General features: G+C 37.8%; 1 protein-coding gene across 4 annotated transcripts in view; it reads right to left on the bottom strand.

The window, feature by feature from the left end:
* BICD1 (BICD cargo adaptor 1) overlaps positions 1-19,607 on the bottom strand; it is a 244,967-nt gene that overhangs the window by 115,712 nt on the left and 109,648 nt on the right. The window lies entirely within an intron of this gene.

Genomic DNA, 19,607 nt, shown 5'->3' with positions numbered 1-19,607 from the left:
CCATATATTCACTAGACTGGAATTAAAATGAAAATAAAATAAATATAAATATAAATAAATACGAAAAAGAAAAAAATCAGTAACTTCTTGAAACACACATACATAATAGAAACACTAAAACCTAATAAATAAATATGCAAAAACATAAGGAATACAAATTATTCCTTAATTACTAAATGAATTTATTCATTAATTATTCCACAATTTAATGAATGTAGCAAATTTCTCATTCACTTGTTCTTTTTTCTGTGTCTACTGTATTCCAAGCTTTGTGCTAGGATACACTGATGAGCAAGATAAATCATGTCTCTACCATAAATGACCTTATAGATTAGTACTGAAATGCCACTACTCACCTACCAAATAAGCAATCAAAACGAGTTATAAAGCTTAATGCTCGCCAGGGCTCAGGGAAATGGGGATTCTTTTCTATTACTGATGAGAGCATAAATTGCTTGAACCAATTAAGAAAGCAATATAGCTACATGTAGGATCTTAAAAAAAAAAAAAAAAGCTTTGTATCATTTGATCTTGTAATTCTATTTTTGGAATGCTATCCTAGTGAAATAATCCTAAATATATTTTTAAATATATGCAAACAGCAATAAAATAATAAAATAGCTAACTCTGACTCCATGTTAACTACGTGCCAGGTGCTTTTCCAGGTGTGTCACATGTGAGGATTCATTTAATCCTGGCAAAAGCCCGGAGAGGTACGTATTCACTTATTCCCATTTAATAGGTAATAATATTGAGGCCTGAAGAGGCTGTTTTACTTGCCTAACATTCCTCCACTAACATGTGCAGAACCAGCGCTAAACTCTGGCAAATATGGGGATGAAACTACTTGCAAAATCTACACATAGCTCTAAAAACAAAATCCAAAATTTCTGACTTCAATTATTTGCAAAGTTTTAAGTAACAAACTTTTAGGAGATTTTTCCTAATACAATTTTTCTTTTGTTCCTCTGCATTATCCAAAATGAAATGTTATTATGCTAGGCTTCAATAACATTTTCCAGCAATTCAGTTTTAAAATAAAGATTAAGATGCCCAGGTCCTATTTGCCCAAGAATAAGGGCAAATATGAAGGTTTTTTAGCCTATGATTTGGTTAAATATGTCAGGGAAAGTCTGTCTCCAAAAGCAGTTTGAGGAGAGCTTTAAGAATCTAGTTGGACTTGATAAGGATTCTTGTTGAATTCAACTTCCATAATTATTAAATATATTATTCAGCCTCCATAATACCCTCTACTCATTTCGGATGGAAGTACAACTCATGGATTGTTAATAGAGAACTAATCGATTTCAAGGCCATCTAAGATATTCATTATAATAAACAAAGAAGAACCCGGCAGTAAGTCTTTAATTACTATTTCTCTTAGGCTAGAGAACCAAGTGGTGGCCACTGGATGTTTCCCAGAGGGCACTAATCAGGCTACGTACTTAGAGGATGTCAGGCAGGTGTTTCCTGCTTTAATTCAGACAACTATCCTGAGCAGCACAGGGTGAGAGAAGTGCCTTCCAGTACTATAATTAATTACATACTTATTATATCCCTCTGAACAGTCTAATAGAAGCACACATTGCATCACACATGCTCATATGTTCAGCAGTGTTGGCATAGCATTTGCACAAAGTAGGTGCCTAACAGAATGGTCATTCATGAAGGAGGAGTTTTGCAGCAAATTAAAATACAGCACAGAATTTTCATTTCTCTTTTCATTTCATCTTTCTTTCTCTTGCCACAGAGTGTGAGAAATTGTGGTTACATATGACTATCTGCACGTACACATCGAAAGCATTTGCCAACTCAATAGTATTTCTCTCAATCTGAAGCTTAATGGTGGATTTGCCCATCACAATAAGAGTTAGGTAATAACACTGTCTGACCTTGGAGTGACTCATTGCCCTTCTCTGCTGACTGGCCCCAGCAGAAAGGGTGATGCAGAATAAATGTACACCACAGTAAGATGGGCATCACCAACTCTACTCTTCTGAATCCTATTAATTTTAAACACATCCTCTATCTTCTAATGACAAGTGCCCCAAATAGATGAAAATATAATTTAAAAAAATAGCCAAAGGTACATATTTATTACCTTCTATTCTACTTTTTCTTTCTTTCTTAATGGCGCATTTCCAATTGGGTGGTATCACCCATGTGGTAGGCTGAATGATGGCCCCCAAAGATATCAAGTCTTAATGCCTGGGACCTGTGAATGTTACTTTCTATGGCAACAGAGACTGTGTAGATGTAATTAAGTTAAGGATTTTGAGATTGCAAAGTTATCCCGGATTGCCCAGGTAGACCCTAAATGTAACCAGAGTATCTTGATAAAAGGGAGGCAGAGGAAGATTTGACGAAGACGGCAATATGACACTGAAGCAAGATGCTGAACTGCTGACTTTGAAAGGTGGAGGACGGGGCCTTGAGCCAATTAATGTATGGAATGCAGTTCTAGAAATTGGACAAAGGTGGAGGCTAAAAGAGGAAATAGGCGCTCCTATAGTGCCTTCAGCAGGAGTGTGGCCCTCCCCATACTTTGACCTCAGCCCAGTAAACTGCAGACTTCTAGCCTCCAGAAACTAGAGAGTAAGTTTGTGCTGTTTCAAGCCACAGAATTTGAAGTACTTTGTTACAGCAGCCCTAGAAAATCAATACAGACCCAAAGGGAGTGAAATTGGTCCTAGGGGAAGTGAAAAAAGTCTTAGGTATTACAATGGTGTGTGATTCCCTCAAGCTCAACCCTATCCTCCAAAATCTTATTCCTCGCTATTTAATTTTGTGGCAATTAGGAAAAAATATCTTAAAAGGCTCCTTTATAGAGATGATAATGAAAGAAAAGTGGTAAGCACTGCCAGTGAAAGACTGATTCAAATAATGAGGTGAGATGTTTATTACTCTGAAGGCCCAGTCTCACCATCATTAATAGCTGCAGAAAAGAGGTGATGTTATACTGACAGATTCTTTCATATCCTCCTTTCTTAATCACCAAGTTCACCATCCAAAAACGTTTGAAGGCCACTTCTTGGTACAAGTAGTCAAATCTCTACCTTCCTGTTTAAAAACAACTGTGGGGGCACCTGGCTGGCTCAGTCATTAAGCATCTGACTTCAGCTCATCATGATCTCATGGACTGTGAGCTCAAGTCCCATATTGGGTAAGCTTGGGCCCCACTTCTGGTGAACCCCACTTCTCTGTCTCTCCCTCTCTCTCTCTGCCCCTCGCTTACTTGCATCCTCTCTCTAAAAAAATAAATAAATAAAAACAATTGTAGGGGTATACTGTTTGCTAAAGCCCATGAGGAAACACATGTTGGTATTCTAGATTTCTTAATGTAATGTAAGTGGTGAGGTTTTTTTATATTGTGGTAGCCTCAAAAGAGATTTTTAGTTCCAATTCTGCTTTTTGAATAATTGTTTTAGTGAAACCAAAACCCTATCAAAGAATTATTTCTAAATCTGAGTACTTTTAATATTGCTGAACAAGTGATAATGAGAAAGCTAGATAAGAAAGTAATCAATGTATAGGCTGTCTAATGGGATATATAGTATTCTACTCTAACTCAAATTGAAAGTTAAAGTTTGGATCTATTAATACATTTAGTACGATTTGGTCTATAATATTTATTTTAAAAAAATATATTTGTTGATTAAATATTTAAAGGTATAATTCAGGGCACCTGGGTGGCTCAGTCAGTTAAGCATCTGACTCTTGATTTCGGCTTAGGCTATGATCCCAGGGTCATGGGACTGAGCCCCACATCAGACTCTTTGCTCAGCATGGAGCCTGCTTAGGATTCTGTGTCTCTTTCTGTCTCTTTGTCTTTCTCTCTCTCTCTCCCTCCTTCCCTCTCTCTCCCCTACTCAAGCACTCTCTCTCAAAAAAATTAAAATTTTTAAGAAGTATAATTCAAAATATATACATCAAAATTCATTATATACCTAAGCTCACCCATTTATTTGCTCTTTTTGCCTTGCTCAAGTAGAAGTTTCCTATAACCTTCAAGAAATTAAGTTCTGAGTAGATTCAGGTATTCTTGATTGTTAGATTAAGCTATAAACTCCCTTAGGAGAATTAAATGCCTGAAGTGAATCTTAATCAGGCCTGAGCTGCCAACCAGGATGTTCTCTGGAAATAGAGGTCAAGATGTAAAAAAACATTAAAATTGTCCACTAAGCACTCCAGCTAAAATGCTGACTGTGCATTATTTCTCCTTCTACCCAGTCTGCACTAGGAACAAAACCTGAGCTTCTTGGGATGGGAGAAAAAGTTTCAAATGGAATCAAGCTATTTTTAATCCAAGAATCAATGTGTACAAAATGGATTGTACACAGATCTTTCTTCTTATATTCCAAGAGACAGAAAGCTGATGTTTGACCCTATTCACAAGATATGAAAGGGAAGGGAGGAAGGGAAGGCAGGAGAAGGGGAAAAGGAAGGGAGTCAGGCAGGAAGAGAGGGAAGGGGAAAGGAAAGAAATATATACATGATAGATAGATAGATAGATAGATAGATAGATAGATAGATCGATCGATCGATCACATATACCATACCCATTTTACATTTATCAGGCTGCCTTTCACAGCTTATTATTTTTAAATGATGAATGAGGACTAACAGAAACTTACTTACCTTTTTAAAAAAGTAGACTATTCAAGATTACTTTAAAAATAGATTTTGGGGGCACTGAAGTGGCTCAGTTGGTTAAGCATCTGACTTCAGCTCAGGTCATGATTTCACGGATTGTGAGTTCAAGCCCAGCATCGGGCTCTGTGCTGATAGCTGACAGTGCAAAGCCTGCTTTGGATTCTCTGTCTCCCTTTCTCTCTGCCCCTCTCCCACACATGCGTGCATGCATATGTTTGTTCTCTCTCTCTCTCTCTCAAAAATAGATAAATAAACATTTAAAAATAGATTTTCTTTAAAACCTAGATCAACTTCAGAGTTTCCATTTCTATAGTATGTTCTGAGCAATACTCTATGACCATTTCTAACTTTGGCTTGACCTTCCCTGCAGTTTCCCTTTTTAATTCTCCATTTGGCCCTGGTTGTTTTTTTTTTTTTTTTTAATTAAAAAAAATTTGTTAACATTTATTCATTTTTGAGAGACAGAGAGAGACAGAGCATGAGCGGGGAAGGGGCAGAGAGAGGGAGACACAGAGTCTGAAGCAGGTTCCAGGCTCTGAGCTATCAGCACAGAGCCCAACGCGGGGCTCGAACTCACGAACTGCGAGCTCATGACCTGAGCTGAAGTCGGACGCTCAACCGACTGAGCCACCCAGGCGCCCCTCCATTTGGCACTGGTTTAATGACTGGCTATTACACAGGAAATTGATGCAACTATCATATCAGGCCAGAAGTTTATGCCTCTTCTCATATTCTAGTGCAGAAACAAAAGAGTCATAAACAAAAAAGGTACTATTTTGAAGCTGTGTCCAAATGATGTCCAACATCTGGATGTTGGAAATATTTACATATGCTTTCATTTTTTAAGTTGCCCTCAAAATATCTGGCATTATAAAGATGCAGGTCCTCATTACCTCTCCAAAATAATCTCAAAAAGGCTAAAAATATTTAATAGGGATCAACTGACATCATTTTCAAAACTATTCAAGAGCTGTTGTATTATTTCTCATTGACAAATAGAACAACCAACTTCCAAAACCATGGAAAAAATATTTTCAATCTTTAAAAAGAGAAATTAAATGTATATGCTCCTTACAATAATGCATACATTTTAAACAATATCCACTGACTCTATGAGCATATGGGATTGCAGCAGGCATCATGATGGTTTTATAGATGTGTATAATGCACTCCTCACCTTGCTTTAATGGAAAACTGACTCTCCCCTGGGGACACTGTTTCCCCTGCAACCCTCTCAAGTGCCGGCCTGGAGGTGGGATGGGTGCCCCTTTTGCTCCACATGGCTGCTTTCAGAGCAGTCTCCCACCTCTCCTAAAACTCCTCTGCTTCGAATCTCATGTCATTATGAGATTTTCTTCTTAGGCTGATAAATACATATTTGGGGTGGGGGGACAAAATAACAGTAGCTTCCACTGGGGCAAGATAGTGGCAGCAGGGTAGGACTAAACCCTGTATACTATCCATTACCACCAATGATACAGTCACTTCCCAGACACCAACTCATTCCCCGTCATTTCTCCAAGACTTTAGCTCCAGGCTTACTGTCAATAACTCTAAAACTTCTGGTCATACTTCCTGGCATCCTCAATATGCACATAGATGATCTTGGTTCCTGGAATTCCTCCTCTTGAGGAACGTCCTCCTCTGGCTTCAGCTACTCTTTCCCCTGCTCCTCCCTTAGTGATTCACCGTCCCAGGTGATTATTCTGTCACTCTTCTCTCTTCAAATTCCTAACACTTCCCCCCAACCTTCCTTCTCAGCTGCTGACCTTGCTTCCTGCTTCAGTGAGGAAAATGAAGCAACCTGAAGAGGACTTGCTCACACCTGCCATAGTACCTACATCTGCATCCACATACTCTGCTTTTCCAGGCATTGCCATTGATGAAACGTCCTTGCTCCTTTTTAAAGGCAATCTCTCCATTTTTTGTACCAAATCCCATCCCTTTCTCCTTCCATCAAGAAAATCAATTGTTCTGGCATTCTCCCCTGGTCCTCTTATGTCATTAAAATTTCCCTCCCTGCTGAGTCACCCATCATCAATCAGCCTTTACAAAGGCCACCATTACATTATTTTTCACCTTAAGAAAAAAGAACAAAAATCAACAACTTTATTTTAAGCCCATTCTGTCTTTCCCCAGCTACTTCCTCATTTCTTTGGTCCTCTTTGCAAACAAACTAGCTCCCCCCACCCCTCATACACACGCAAAGTTGCCTCTATTCTTTGTCTCCAATTCCTCTCCTTTTCTTTCTCAACCCTGTTCTAAATCAGACTTTTGCTTCTACAACTCCACAGAAATGTCTCTCACTGAGGTGACTGATGACCTCATGATGTTAAACCCAGTGGTATATTTAGTTTCCTTATCTTGTTTGACCTATTAGCAGCATTTGCACCTTTTAAAAATTTTTTTTAAATTTATTTTTGAGAGAGAGGGGGACAGAGCACAAGCAGGGGAGTGGCAGAGAGCGAGTGAGACACAGAATCCGAAGCAGGCTCCAGGCTCTGAGCTGTGAGCACAGAGCCAGATGTGGTGCTGGAACTCATAAGCCATGAGATCATGACCTGAACCAAAGTCGGATGCTTAACTAACTGAGCCATCCAGGCGCCCCGCAGCATTTGCACTTTTGATAACTTCCTTCATAGATATCACTTTCTTCATTTGGCTTCCAGGAATCATTCTCTCTTTATTTTCTTTCTATCCCACTATGATTTTTAGTGTCTTCTGCTAGTTTCCCTTCTTGTCCCCAACCTCTCAGTGCTGAGGTGGTCTAGGGATCAGTTCTTGGGCCTCTTCCTTGTCTATCTATACTTCCAGTCTTGGTGATCTCACTGATGTGCCTTAAATAGAATGTATCTGCTGATAATTCCACAAGTTGTATTTCTATCCCTAAATCTCTCTCCCAAATGCTAGGCCCTCTTTCCCCATGACCCCTGCATATTCTACACTTGGTGGTCTAATCAAAATTTAAAATTCAACATGTCTAAAAGTTCTGATCTTCCCTCCTAAAACTTATTTCATCTGATGCTTTCCCCATCTCAAGTGATGATAATTCCATTTTTCAAGTTGGTCAAGCTAAAACCTTTGACTGGAGTCAACATTTCCCCTTCTTATTTCTTAGTCTCTACAATCGACCCATTAAAAAGTCATGTTGGCTCCACTCTCAAAATACTTTCAGAATATGACCTCTTTTCACCACCTCCACCTATCATTTTGGCCAAAACTACCATCTTCTTACATCTGGATGACTGCAAAAATGTCCTACTCTTATCCTTGTCTCATTAAAGTCATGTCACTTCTTTGCTCAACACTTTCCAATAATTTCCCATTTCGCTCAAAGCAAAAGCCAAAATCCTTTCAGTGGTCTATAATACCCTACATGATTTGGCTTCCTGTTACCTCTATGACTTCATCATGACAGTGTGGTATTAGCAAAGGGATAGACATATAAATCAACAGAAGAGAATAGGGTCTAGAAATAGACCCAAACAAACATGGCCAATTGGTTCTGACAGAGGTGCAAAGGCAATTCAATGGAAGAAGAAAAGTCTTTTTAACAAATGATGGTGGAACAATCAGATATGTATATGCAAAAAAATGAACCTCATCTTAAACTTCATACTTTATACAAAAATTAACTCAAAGGGATCACAGATCTAAATTTAAAGCTCTAAAGCTTTGAGATAAAAATATAGGAGAAAATCTAGCTATCATCTATCATGACTTGGGGATAGAAAAGTTGTTTTTTTTGTTTTATTTTGTTTGTTTGTTTCTTTTGAGAGAGAAAGAGAGAGAGACCAGGGGAGGGGCAGAGGGAGAGGGAGGGAAAAAATCTCAAGTAGGCTCCACACCCCACACAGAGCAGAGCCCCACACAGGGCTCAATCCCATGACTGTGAGATTATGACCTGAGCTGAAATCAAGAGTTGGATGCTCAACTGACTGAGCCACGCAGGCACCCCAGAGTATTCTTCAATCTGATAGGAAAAACATAATACATAAATGTATTATTATTATTAATAATATTAATATTACTGAGGTATAACTGACACATGACATTCCAATAATTTCAGGTATATAACACAATGATTCGATATTTGTATACACTGTGAAATGATCACCACAGTAAATACAGTTGGCATTTGTCACCATACATAGTTACCGAACTTTTTGTGTGTGATGAGTACTTTTAAGATCTACTCTCTTGTTAGCTGTGAGCCCTGAGCAGACACAGACACAGAACCTACTCTATGTCTATCTACTCCATGACCAAGAGCACTGCTCAGCTCAGAACCCACAACTTGCCAGATGATCAAAGGAACTTTGTCTTCCATAGAGGTCTGGAAGCAGGCAACAACTGAATAGGAATAAACTGATATTTAAAAAAAAATCCTTTGGCTCATCTATATACCAAATAGGAATAAAGTGACATTAAAAAAAAATAAAAAGATCTACTCTCTCAGCAACCTTCAACTATGCAATATAGTATTATTAACTCTACTCACCATGCTATATGTTACATCCTCATGCTATATATTACATCATTACAAACCAGAAGTTTGTACCTTCTGACTCCCCTTAACTCATTCCACCCACTCCCACCTCCCATAAGTGTTTTCTGATACATTAGAGTGTATCAAAACGAGAAAAATTGTGCTTTGCAAAAAATTAAAGAGAATGAAAAGACAAGCCAAATACTAGGACAAAACATTTGCAAAGGTCTTATATCCAGAATATATAAAGAATTCTCAAAACTTACCTATGAAAAGAAATAACACAATTAATAAATGGAAAAAAGCCTGAAACAGAAGCTTTACCAAGGAGACTGTGCAGGGCAAATAAGCACATGAAAAGATGGTCAATATTAGGCATTAGGGAAATTCAAACAAAACTATGATGAGATATTACTACATACCTATCAGAATGGCTAAAATTAAAAATACTAATAATATCAAGTGCTGGAAAGGATGAAGGGAAATTAGAACTTTAACATACTGCTATCAGAAATGCAACACGGTACAGCCACTCTGAAACACACACTCACCATCTGACCAAGAGTTCCCACCCTCTTAATTATTTGTCCTAGAGAAATGAAAACTTATATTCACACAAAAATACAAATGTTCATGACAGCTCTGCTTGTAACTACCAAAACCTGGAAACACCCAAATGTTCTTCAATAAGTGAACTGATTGAAAAAAACTAGAGTATATCCATATAGTGGAATTCTATTCCACTATAAAAAGGAACACTTATTGATATATATAAAAACTTAGATGAATCTCATAGACATTATGCTGAGAGAAAGGACCGAAATTCAAGAGTTTACATGTTGTAGGATTTCCTTTACATGACATTCCTGAAAAGACAAAACCATAGTGACTGAGAACAGATGACTGGTTATCAGAAATTGAGTGGGGGACCGTATGACCACAAAGCAGTCGCCCAGCACAGTGGAGGTTTCTGGAGCGATGAAACTGTTCTGCATCTTGATGCTGGCTGCAGTTACATGAATCTATTTATGGGTCATATTCATAGAATTGTACACCCCCCCCCCCGCCAAAAAAACATTCTATGAGCTTATAATTTTAAATTAATCCTACAAACAAATCCACTCGTGTAACTTATTTTTCCAAAAGGCACAATCAAAGCACAATTATTCAAAAGGGAATTGTCTGTATATTGTTAAACTTCACTTTCAAATTCCTAATAACGTTAATAGAGATATTTGTTTACGATAGCTTAGCAAGTGTTGGAAATAACTTAAAAAGAATTTTTTTTAATGCTTATTTTTGAGAGAGAGACAGAGACAGGGTGCGAGTGGGGGAGGTGCAGAAAGAGACAGAGACACAGAATCTGAAACAGGCTCCAAGCTCTGAACTGTCAGCACAGAGCCCAACGCGGGGCTTGAACTCACGAACTGTGAGATCATGACCTGAGTCAAAGTCGGATGCTTAGCGAATGAGCCACCCAGGTGCCCCTGGAAAGAACTTTTTGACCAAAAGAAATATAGCACTCTCTGGTGGAATTAATAAACCAATAGCAGGCACTAACATCATTAAGAGCAGGGGTTCTAGAGTCAGATTGTTTAGGCCTTCTTGACTACTTGCTGGACAAGCTGTTTAGCCTCTCTTTGCCTCACAAGTAAAGGCAGGCAAAGATAGAAAACAGAGAGGGAATTAAATGAGATGATGAGGGTAAAGTGCTGATACCATGCTTGGCACATGGTAAGCTCTCAAAATGTTAGCTATGATATTGTTATTAGTTACTAAACCAATTAAAACCCTGATAAACAGATGACTTCATTGTTTGGGGCTTTGTATCATCTCAGAGAGGTGTGAGGCCCATACCCAACAAGTGTGGGGAGCAGGGGAGAAAATGGGACATGCCAGGGAAATAGCTTTCTGACTACACCCAAGCCCTATCTTTACAGAATGGTAAAATCATCATTCAGTTGGAAGTATCAAGTTCATTCAACTATGTATAAACATAGCTCCCAATGATCAACATCAGAGACCATAAGAAAATCTTTGTTATCTATTGGCTATGCCAGTTAAATAATTCAATCTTGTCCCCATCACTTGGGTCATCTGTAAGCACATTCGATGTTGTACTAATAACACAGTGACCCTTTCAAGAACGAGCCTGGTATAAAAGGCTGCTTACACTGATAGTAAGAGCACCTAGACAGCTCACCTCTTTCAACCTACTGGTTTTAAAATATGTGTTGTTTCCTGTTTTAGTGTCAGGATGTCAGGCATTATTCTTGCTACTTTCAGAAGGTGTGGGGGGCTTCTCCTGACACTTCAATACAACTTTCTAATTTATTGTTTCTGTCTTGTTATGTGTGAGTAAGTCTGATTACCAAACCTTGAAACAATAAATAACAGTCTTTTATTTCTTGTAAAGCATTTTCATGAAAATATTTTATCTTCATAAAAATCATGGGGAACAGGACAGGTATTATTATAGTGTTTACATAGGAAATGAAAAGTTTACTCACACAACTGGTACAATAGTTAAGACGCAAACTTAGATTTCCTGATTGCTAATTCTACCCCATTACCAAAGCACCTACTTATAAAACAAGCAAATCGATTTTTAAAGAGTGGCCGAAGGGCTCTCCCTAGAATAAAGTGAACATGTGCTTAGTAGCTCAGGTCAATGACATCTAATCTGGCTGTTTAGATGATATTTTTCACTTAGTCACAGCAAGTACGACATATTTGTAGTTATAATGAGAGACTAAGATGATGAGTATATTATATAAAATGTTATATGTTGTCCCAGTCCATTCAGGCTGCTATAACAAAATACCATAGACTGCGTGGCTTAAACAACAAACATTTATTTCGCACAGTTCTGGAGGCTGGGAAGTGCAAGAACAAGGCACAGAGAGGTTCAGTGTCTAGTGAGGGCCTGCCTCCTGGTTCAGAGATGGCCATCTTCTCACGGTGTCCTCACATGGTGGAAGGGGCTAGAGAGGTCTCTTTTATGAGGGAGCTAATCCCATTCATAAGGGCTCCACCTTCATGATCTATAATTTCTAAAAATGTCATCTCCAAATACTATCACACTGGAGATTAGTTTTCAACATATGTATGTTGGGGGGGGGGGCCACAAACATTCATATATATTGTCTAAAACACAGCTTACTCTCTATTTCCACAGATAGTAGAGTAGAAGGAAATAGTTTCTAAATACATTTAGTTGTTTTAACATTGAAAACAACCACTCATTATTAAATATATTTGTTCATTGATGTTTTCCAAGCATCTGGTTCATAGTAAGCACTTTAGAGAGCTTTGTTGAGTGCACGAATGTACAATTGCAGAATCGGAAATCCAAAAACATTAAAACAGTAAGATGAGAAACTCCAATCTAGGTCCAATGATTCAAAATTTCAAGGATATATAACAAGGGTGAAGACACTCAATAGTATCATGTTTTTAAAAAGCAGACACATGGGACACCTGGGTGGCTCAGTCGGTTGAGTGTCCGACTTCGGCTCAGGTCATGATCTCGCGATCTGTGAGTTCAAGCCCCGCATCGGGCTCTGTGCTGGCAGCTCAGAGCCTGGAGCCTGCTTTCGATTCTGTGTCTCCCTCTCTCTCTGCCCCTCCCCTGCTCATGCTCTGTCTCTCTCTCTGTCAAAAATAAATAAACATTAAAAAAAAATTAAAAAAAAATAATAAAAGCAGACACATATTCTTAAGAGACACTGGATGTTAGTCTAAGAAGGTAAGGCAACCTGAAACCATGTCACATAAGGAAGTGCTAATGGATCTAGATATGTTTAGCCTGAAAAAGAGAAGACAAAACAGTTCTTTGCAAATATTTGAAGCTGTTGGGCATAGGCTGAAATTGTCAAGTGGAATAGGAAACTAAAAAAAAAAAAAAATATATATATATATATATATATATATATATATATAAAATATATATATATTTATAAAAAATATATATATATATACATATATATATTCTTTGTATATCCAAAGGCTAGAAATGTGGCCAGCTGGTGAAAATTACAGGGTGTCAACTGTTCATTTAATAAAGAAGGGCAGTTTAACAATTAGAACTGCCAAGCAACAGGATGGGCAGCCTTGTAAAGAAGTTGTAAGACAGGGAGAAAACAACAATTTAGCAACTCTGGGCATTTTGCACAGGACCTCTATGTTAGTATTATCACCTCCACATTGGGATTAAGGAAGCAAAGCTTAGAGAACAAAAGCAATTTTTCAACACCACATAGTTGGTAAGTGGCCCACCTCAAATTCAAACCTAAGAATGTGTAACTTCCAAAGCATGTTCTTTCAGTTCATGTCAACAAACATTTTTTAATGTCTGCTTTTGGCAAGACACTGTGCTGGGTGCTGGAGATTCAAAGATAAATGACAGACAAAAGAGAGCCCCCTCCTTGTAAGGACTCACAGTTTATCTTCTCCATAGTGCTGGAAATGTCTGAATAAAGGCTACATTGACCATGTAGAGATATTGGAGAAAGAATTGTTGAACTAGGAATAGTCTTTACCAAATAATCACTAAAAGCCTTCCTGCCCTAAAAGTTTGGAGATATGGATTCCTAATGGTAGATTAGATATATTCCTAAAATGTTGGCATCATAGGTTCCTGGAAATTAAGCCACTGGTATATCATGAAATTTGGTGTATAACAATGAAGGAAAATAGTAAGAGTTTCAATTGTAATAAAAGTCATATGCATTAAGCAGCTTTTAAAATATAAAATGGCACACCAAAAACCAAAAAATCCCTAGGAATAAACCTAACCAAAGAGGTGAAAACTCTATACGCTGAAAACTATAGAAAGCTTATGAAAGACGTTGAAGAAGACACACAAAAAAAAATGGAAAAATATCCCATGCTCCTGGATTGGAAGAACAAATATTTTTAAAATGTCGATACCACCCAAAGCAATCTATGTATGCAATGCAATGCCTATCAAAATAACACCAGCATTCTTCACAGAGCTAGAACAAACAATCCTAAAATTTGTATAGAACCAGAAAAGACCCCAAATAGCCAAAGCAATCCTGAAAAAGAAAACCAAAGCTGGAGGCATCACAATTCCAGACTATAAGATGTATTACAAAGCTGTAATCATCAAGACAGTATGGTACTGGCACAAAAACAGACATTCAGGTCAATGGAACAGAACAGAGAACCCAAAAATGGACCCACAAACGTATGGTCAAGTAATCTTTGATGAAGCAGGAAAGAATATCCAATGGAATAAAGACAGTCTCTTCAGCAAATGGTGCTGGGAAAACTGGACAGCAACATGCAGAAAAATGAACCTGGTCCACTTTCTTCACCATACACAAAAATAAACTCAAAATGGATGAAAAACCTAAATGTAAGACAGGAAGCCATCAAAATCCTACAGGTGAAAACAGGCAAAAATCTCTTTGATCTTGGCCGCAGCAACTTTTTACTCAACATGCCTCCAGAGGCAAGAGAAACAAAAGCAAAAATGAACTATTGGGACCTCATCAAGATAAAAAGATTCTACACAGCAAAGGAAACAATCATCAAAACTAAAAGGCAACCGATGGAATGGGAGAAGATATTTGCAAATGACATATCAGATAAAGGGTTAGTATCCAAAATCTATAAAGAACTTATCCAACTCAACACCCAAAAAACAAATAATCCAGTAAAGACTTGGGCAGAAGACATGAATAGACACTTCTCCAAAAAAAGACATCCAGATGGCCAACTGACACATGAAAAAATGCTCCACATCACTCAACATCACACAGTGAGATACCATCCTCACACCAGTCAGAATGGCTAAAATTAACAATGCAAGCAACAACAGATGTTGGAGAGGATGTGGAGAAAGAGGATCTCTTTTGCACTACTGGTGGGAATGCAAACTGGTGCAGCCACTCTGGATAACAGTATGGAGGTTCCTCAAAAAATTAAAAATAGAACTACCCTATGACCCAGCAATTGCACTACTAGGTATTTATCCAAGGGATTCAGGTGTTCTGTTTCAAAGAGGCACATACACCCCAGTGCTTATAGCAGCATTATCGACAATAGCCAAAGTATGGACAGAGCCCAAAATGTCCATTGACAGATGAATGGATAAAGAAGATGATACACACACACACACACACACACACACACACACACACACACACACAATGGAGTATTACTCGGCAATCAAAAAGAATGAAATCTTGCCATTTGCAATGATGTGGATAGAACTAGAGGGTATTATGCTAAGCGAAATTAGAGAAAAACAAAGATCATATGACTTCATTCATATGAGGACTTTAAGATACAAAACAGATGAACATAAGGGAAAGGAAGCAAAAATGATATAAAAACAAGGAGGGAAACAAAACATGAGACTCTTAAATACAGAGAACAAACGTGAGGGTTGCTAGAGGGGTTGTGGGTGGGGAGGATGGGCTAAATGGGTAAGGGGCATTAAGGAGGACACTTGTTGGGATGAGCGCTGGGTGTTATACATAGGGGATGAAGTACTGGAATCTACTCCTGAAATTATTTTTGCACTTATGCTACCTAATTTGCATGTAAATTAAAAAATAAAAAAGAAAAGAAAAAAAAAATATATAAAATGGCCACATCCCAAGGGGCGCCTGGGTGGCTCAGTTGGTTAGGCGACCAACTTCAGCTCAGGTCATGATCTCACAGTTTGTGAGTTCGAGCCCAGCGTCAGGCTCTGTGCTGACAGCTCAGAGCCTGGAGCCTACTTCAGATTCTGTGTCTTCCCCTCTCTCTGCCCCTCCCCTGCTCATGCTCTGTGTCTCTCAATAATAAATAAACATTAACAAAAAAAATTATTTAAAAAAATAGCCACATCACAAAACTAATAATAATATTCCAGTAAGTTACAAATTTAGATAATGCACTAAATAAAGCTTCATATATTTTGCTAGAAATTTCATTAGCGTGAGGCAAGACTGAGAGGAGGCAAACTTGTTCTCTTGGCAGTATAGTGACACGACTGACAGAGTCTAGATGAGAGCGACTTTCTGAGTTCCAATCCTGGCTTGTCACTTACTACTCACATGCTTTGGACAAGTTATGTGACATCTCTGTGATTTATGTGCCCTGTCAGAAAATGAAATGGTATAATAATAGAATCTACCTCAACAAGGTGTTATAAGGATTCAGCAAGTTAATCCATGTAAAGAATTTAGAACAGTGCCTGGCATATTATCTGGCAATCAATGTTAAGTTATTTGCACTTTAAAGTATAGGTTTAATCTCTATTAAGGTCAATAATCCATTTTATAACTCCAATCTTCTGCAGTCTACCTGAAGGGTTCTATCTCCCATAACATCTCTTTTTCACATATACACCAATTCTGGTTAGGAATACCGGTAAAATTGCATTGTATGCTTTGTAAAATATTGCAGTAAATTCTGACTTCCCTTACTAACAACTGAGAGTATTCAGTATTATTAGAAGTTTCATTATCCTGTTTTATGATTTTATCAATGTGGATTTTACTTCAATACAAAGTAAGTGTTCAATAAATATTGTTCAAATAAACCTATTTAGGCTATCGTCTACATGTTACACCTATAGGTTGGAGAGGGAAAAGTGAAAATCAAATTTGTTTACTAAATATCTGCTTAGGCACTATAGTAACCTGTTCTCTTTAAGCTCTCACCAAAATGATGCTGATCAAGGCAACCCAAGGGTTTTTTTACTGGCCCTGTAGGATTAATCCCTAATTTGGTTCTTTAGTTGGGGTGATAGTTTTTCTTTATGCTCTCTATACTTCAAAAAATTTGTTAAAGCAGTTTACCATTAAAGACACACATACAATCAGGATGATAAAAATGGGAAGAATTATATGAAAAATCTGAGTTTTTACAGTTAAACATAGTCCTGGAGCTTCTTAACAACCAAAGCAGAAAAAAAAGCATACTGTAATTCCTACTGCCTGATTCATATCTCAACAGAAAGAATTTTCAAGGTAATAAATTCAAAGAGGTATTTATCTGATGTTTCTTTGACCTAAGAATATAGATCAACATAATAAGGGATATTTTCAACAATGTTTTTATGGAGGATGCAGAAAATTTTTAATGATAACAGTTTATGTTTAATATGTACTGTATTTACTATATGATAAAATAAGCTTCTACAAATACCATGAATATAATTGTAAAACTTTTAGCAGAGCTGAGACTAGAATATTAATTTTCTAATACCTAGTTCAGAAAATGTTCTATTTTTTTTCTACTATATTATCCTATATCTACCATATATGGAAGAGAATTTGACCTTGGAATTACACATGTATACAAACATGTGTCAAGCTTCTATAATACACATGCAACATTTACAGACACACACATCTTGGCCAGTACCAACAATCCTACTGAAATAAGACATGAGTAAATAAATGAGTAAATAGTTTACTGCCAGTACATAAAAGTGATTCCACCAATTAAATTCACATAGCATCTGTCAAGCTGATGATTTCCTACATCTTGTGTTGGTTATCCTTCTGTATTTCCCATGGCCCATCAGGTTATGATTTTTTGTTTTATGATCTCTCTTCCAATCATTATGCGTCATTCCATGCTCAGAGTACAAAAATAAAAAAACAAAATTGAGCGTACAATAAAAACAAATCTGGGATTTCAATTTAACACCAGACATCAAAAGTCTATGTCAATACAAACTCCCAGTTAGAAAATAAATGTCATGGGGATATAATGTACAGTATGGTGACTATAATTAATAATATAGTATTATGTATTTGCTAAGAGAACAAATCTTAACAAATTTTTTCATCACATGAAAAAAAATTTTTTTTAACTATGTAAGGTGGTGGACATTAACTAGACCTATTGTGGTGATCATTTCACAATATAAACATCAAATCATTACCCTGTATCAATCATTGTATAAATATCAATCATTATGCTGTATACCTGAAACTAAAATGTTGTATGTCAATTATATCTCAATAAAAAAGTTTCTATCAATATACCAAAAAATAGAATTTATTCCTTTTCTCCTTTTACAAATGTACTCAGCTCTAAATGCTAATAACTTTACTAGGTACTTGAAAACATGAGGCCTGGATGAAAACCTGCAGGCCTCCCAAGTATAGTGATACCAGTAGCTTCCAGCCCATCAGAAAGAACACCAACAAATATCTTGTTGGCACACTCAGAAGAACAGGAAATTGACAACTGGGTTTTTTTTTCTTTTCATTAACTAATAAACCTGAATGAATACACTCATAGGCTAGATTGCCTTATGTATATTTTAGATTAAAAAATACATAAATTTGGATATAGCAAGTTATTCTCTTGCTGCAAATCAACTATTGTATAGAAATAGAGGATTATAACCCAGTGATTCATTCAGCAATTCCCCAAATTGTGAGCCGTATGATTATGATACTCCCTTCCCTAATTTGGGGCCAGCCAAAAAGTTTAAATTAGTGGTTCTTAATGCATGGTCTCCAGGGCAGCAGCCACAGCATCACCTGCTGTGAAACTGTAAGAAGTGCAAATTAATTGCGTTCCACCAAGACCTCCAGAATCAGAACTCCTGAGGGTGGGGCTAGGGGTCATGTTTTGATGTGTTTTCTAGGTGACTCTGATACTCACTAAAATTTGAAAACTGATCTGAATGAATGGCTCCTCAAAATTTTTTTCTTTGCTCCCTCAATTCATTCATAACTTATACCTTCACTCTTCAGTACCGACTCCCACTGGTGATCGTAAATCTACTCCCTGGAAACTCCACTCAAGCGCAGCTTATAGTGAGGATGCTTGGTCAATCACCACTGCAATGCCTCCACAGAGAAACATCTGTGGATTTTCTGCCCTTCCCCAACCCTCACTGCTTGTTCCTCAGCTCCAGCTGCTGTGCACCGTGAGGATGTGTGGCTTTCAGAGGATCCATCTAATTAGCAGTTGAGACCGCTTGACTCACCGGCCATGGGAATTCTCCACAAACCAACTGCCTGTGTGTGCCCATGGCGCCGTGTTGCCTGTGTCACACTGCATCTGCCAACTTGCCACGTGAACCTGCTGCTCCACGTAATCCCCTGGTGGATGTTCAGGGACTCACTCGATCCAGGATGGTAGCCTGTAGCACTACATGATCTTGGGTCCACTTCTGTAGTGGACACCTGTCTCACAGGGAAGCCTGGGGCTGAAAGGGTGAATGGCAATTCCTTAGGAGGAGCAGGGTCTGCTACCATAAAGGGTAAGCAAGTGATGGCCCAAACCCAACACTGATAGATGCATCATATAAAGAACTAGAGAGGAGCTTTGTTTTTAACCTTCACTTGCATTGGAGGAAAAGGAGGCAGGGTATCTTGAAAACTGTCTCATGTTCTTCTCAGTACCCAGCACTAATTTCCACTTGGTCGGCCCTTTCTTGGTCTCTAGAAATCATATTACTATTCTTGGGCATGTCCAA

The sequence above is a fragment of the Panthera tigris genome, chromosome B4 (assembly GCF_018350195.1).
Source record: "Panthera tigris isolate Pti1 chromosome B4, P.tigris_Pti1_mat1.1, whole genome shotgun sequence".
NCBI classification, from domain to species: domain Eukaryota; kingdom Metazoa; phylum Chordata; class Mammalia; order Carnivora; family Felidae; genus Panthera; species Panthera tigris.
Note: the sequence above shows the minus strand (reverse complement) of the source record. Positions and strands in the feature narration are given on the sequence as shown.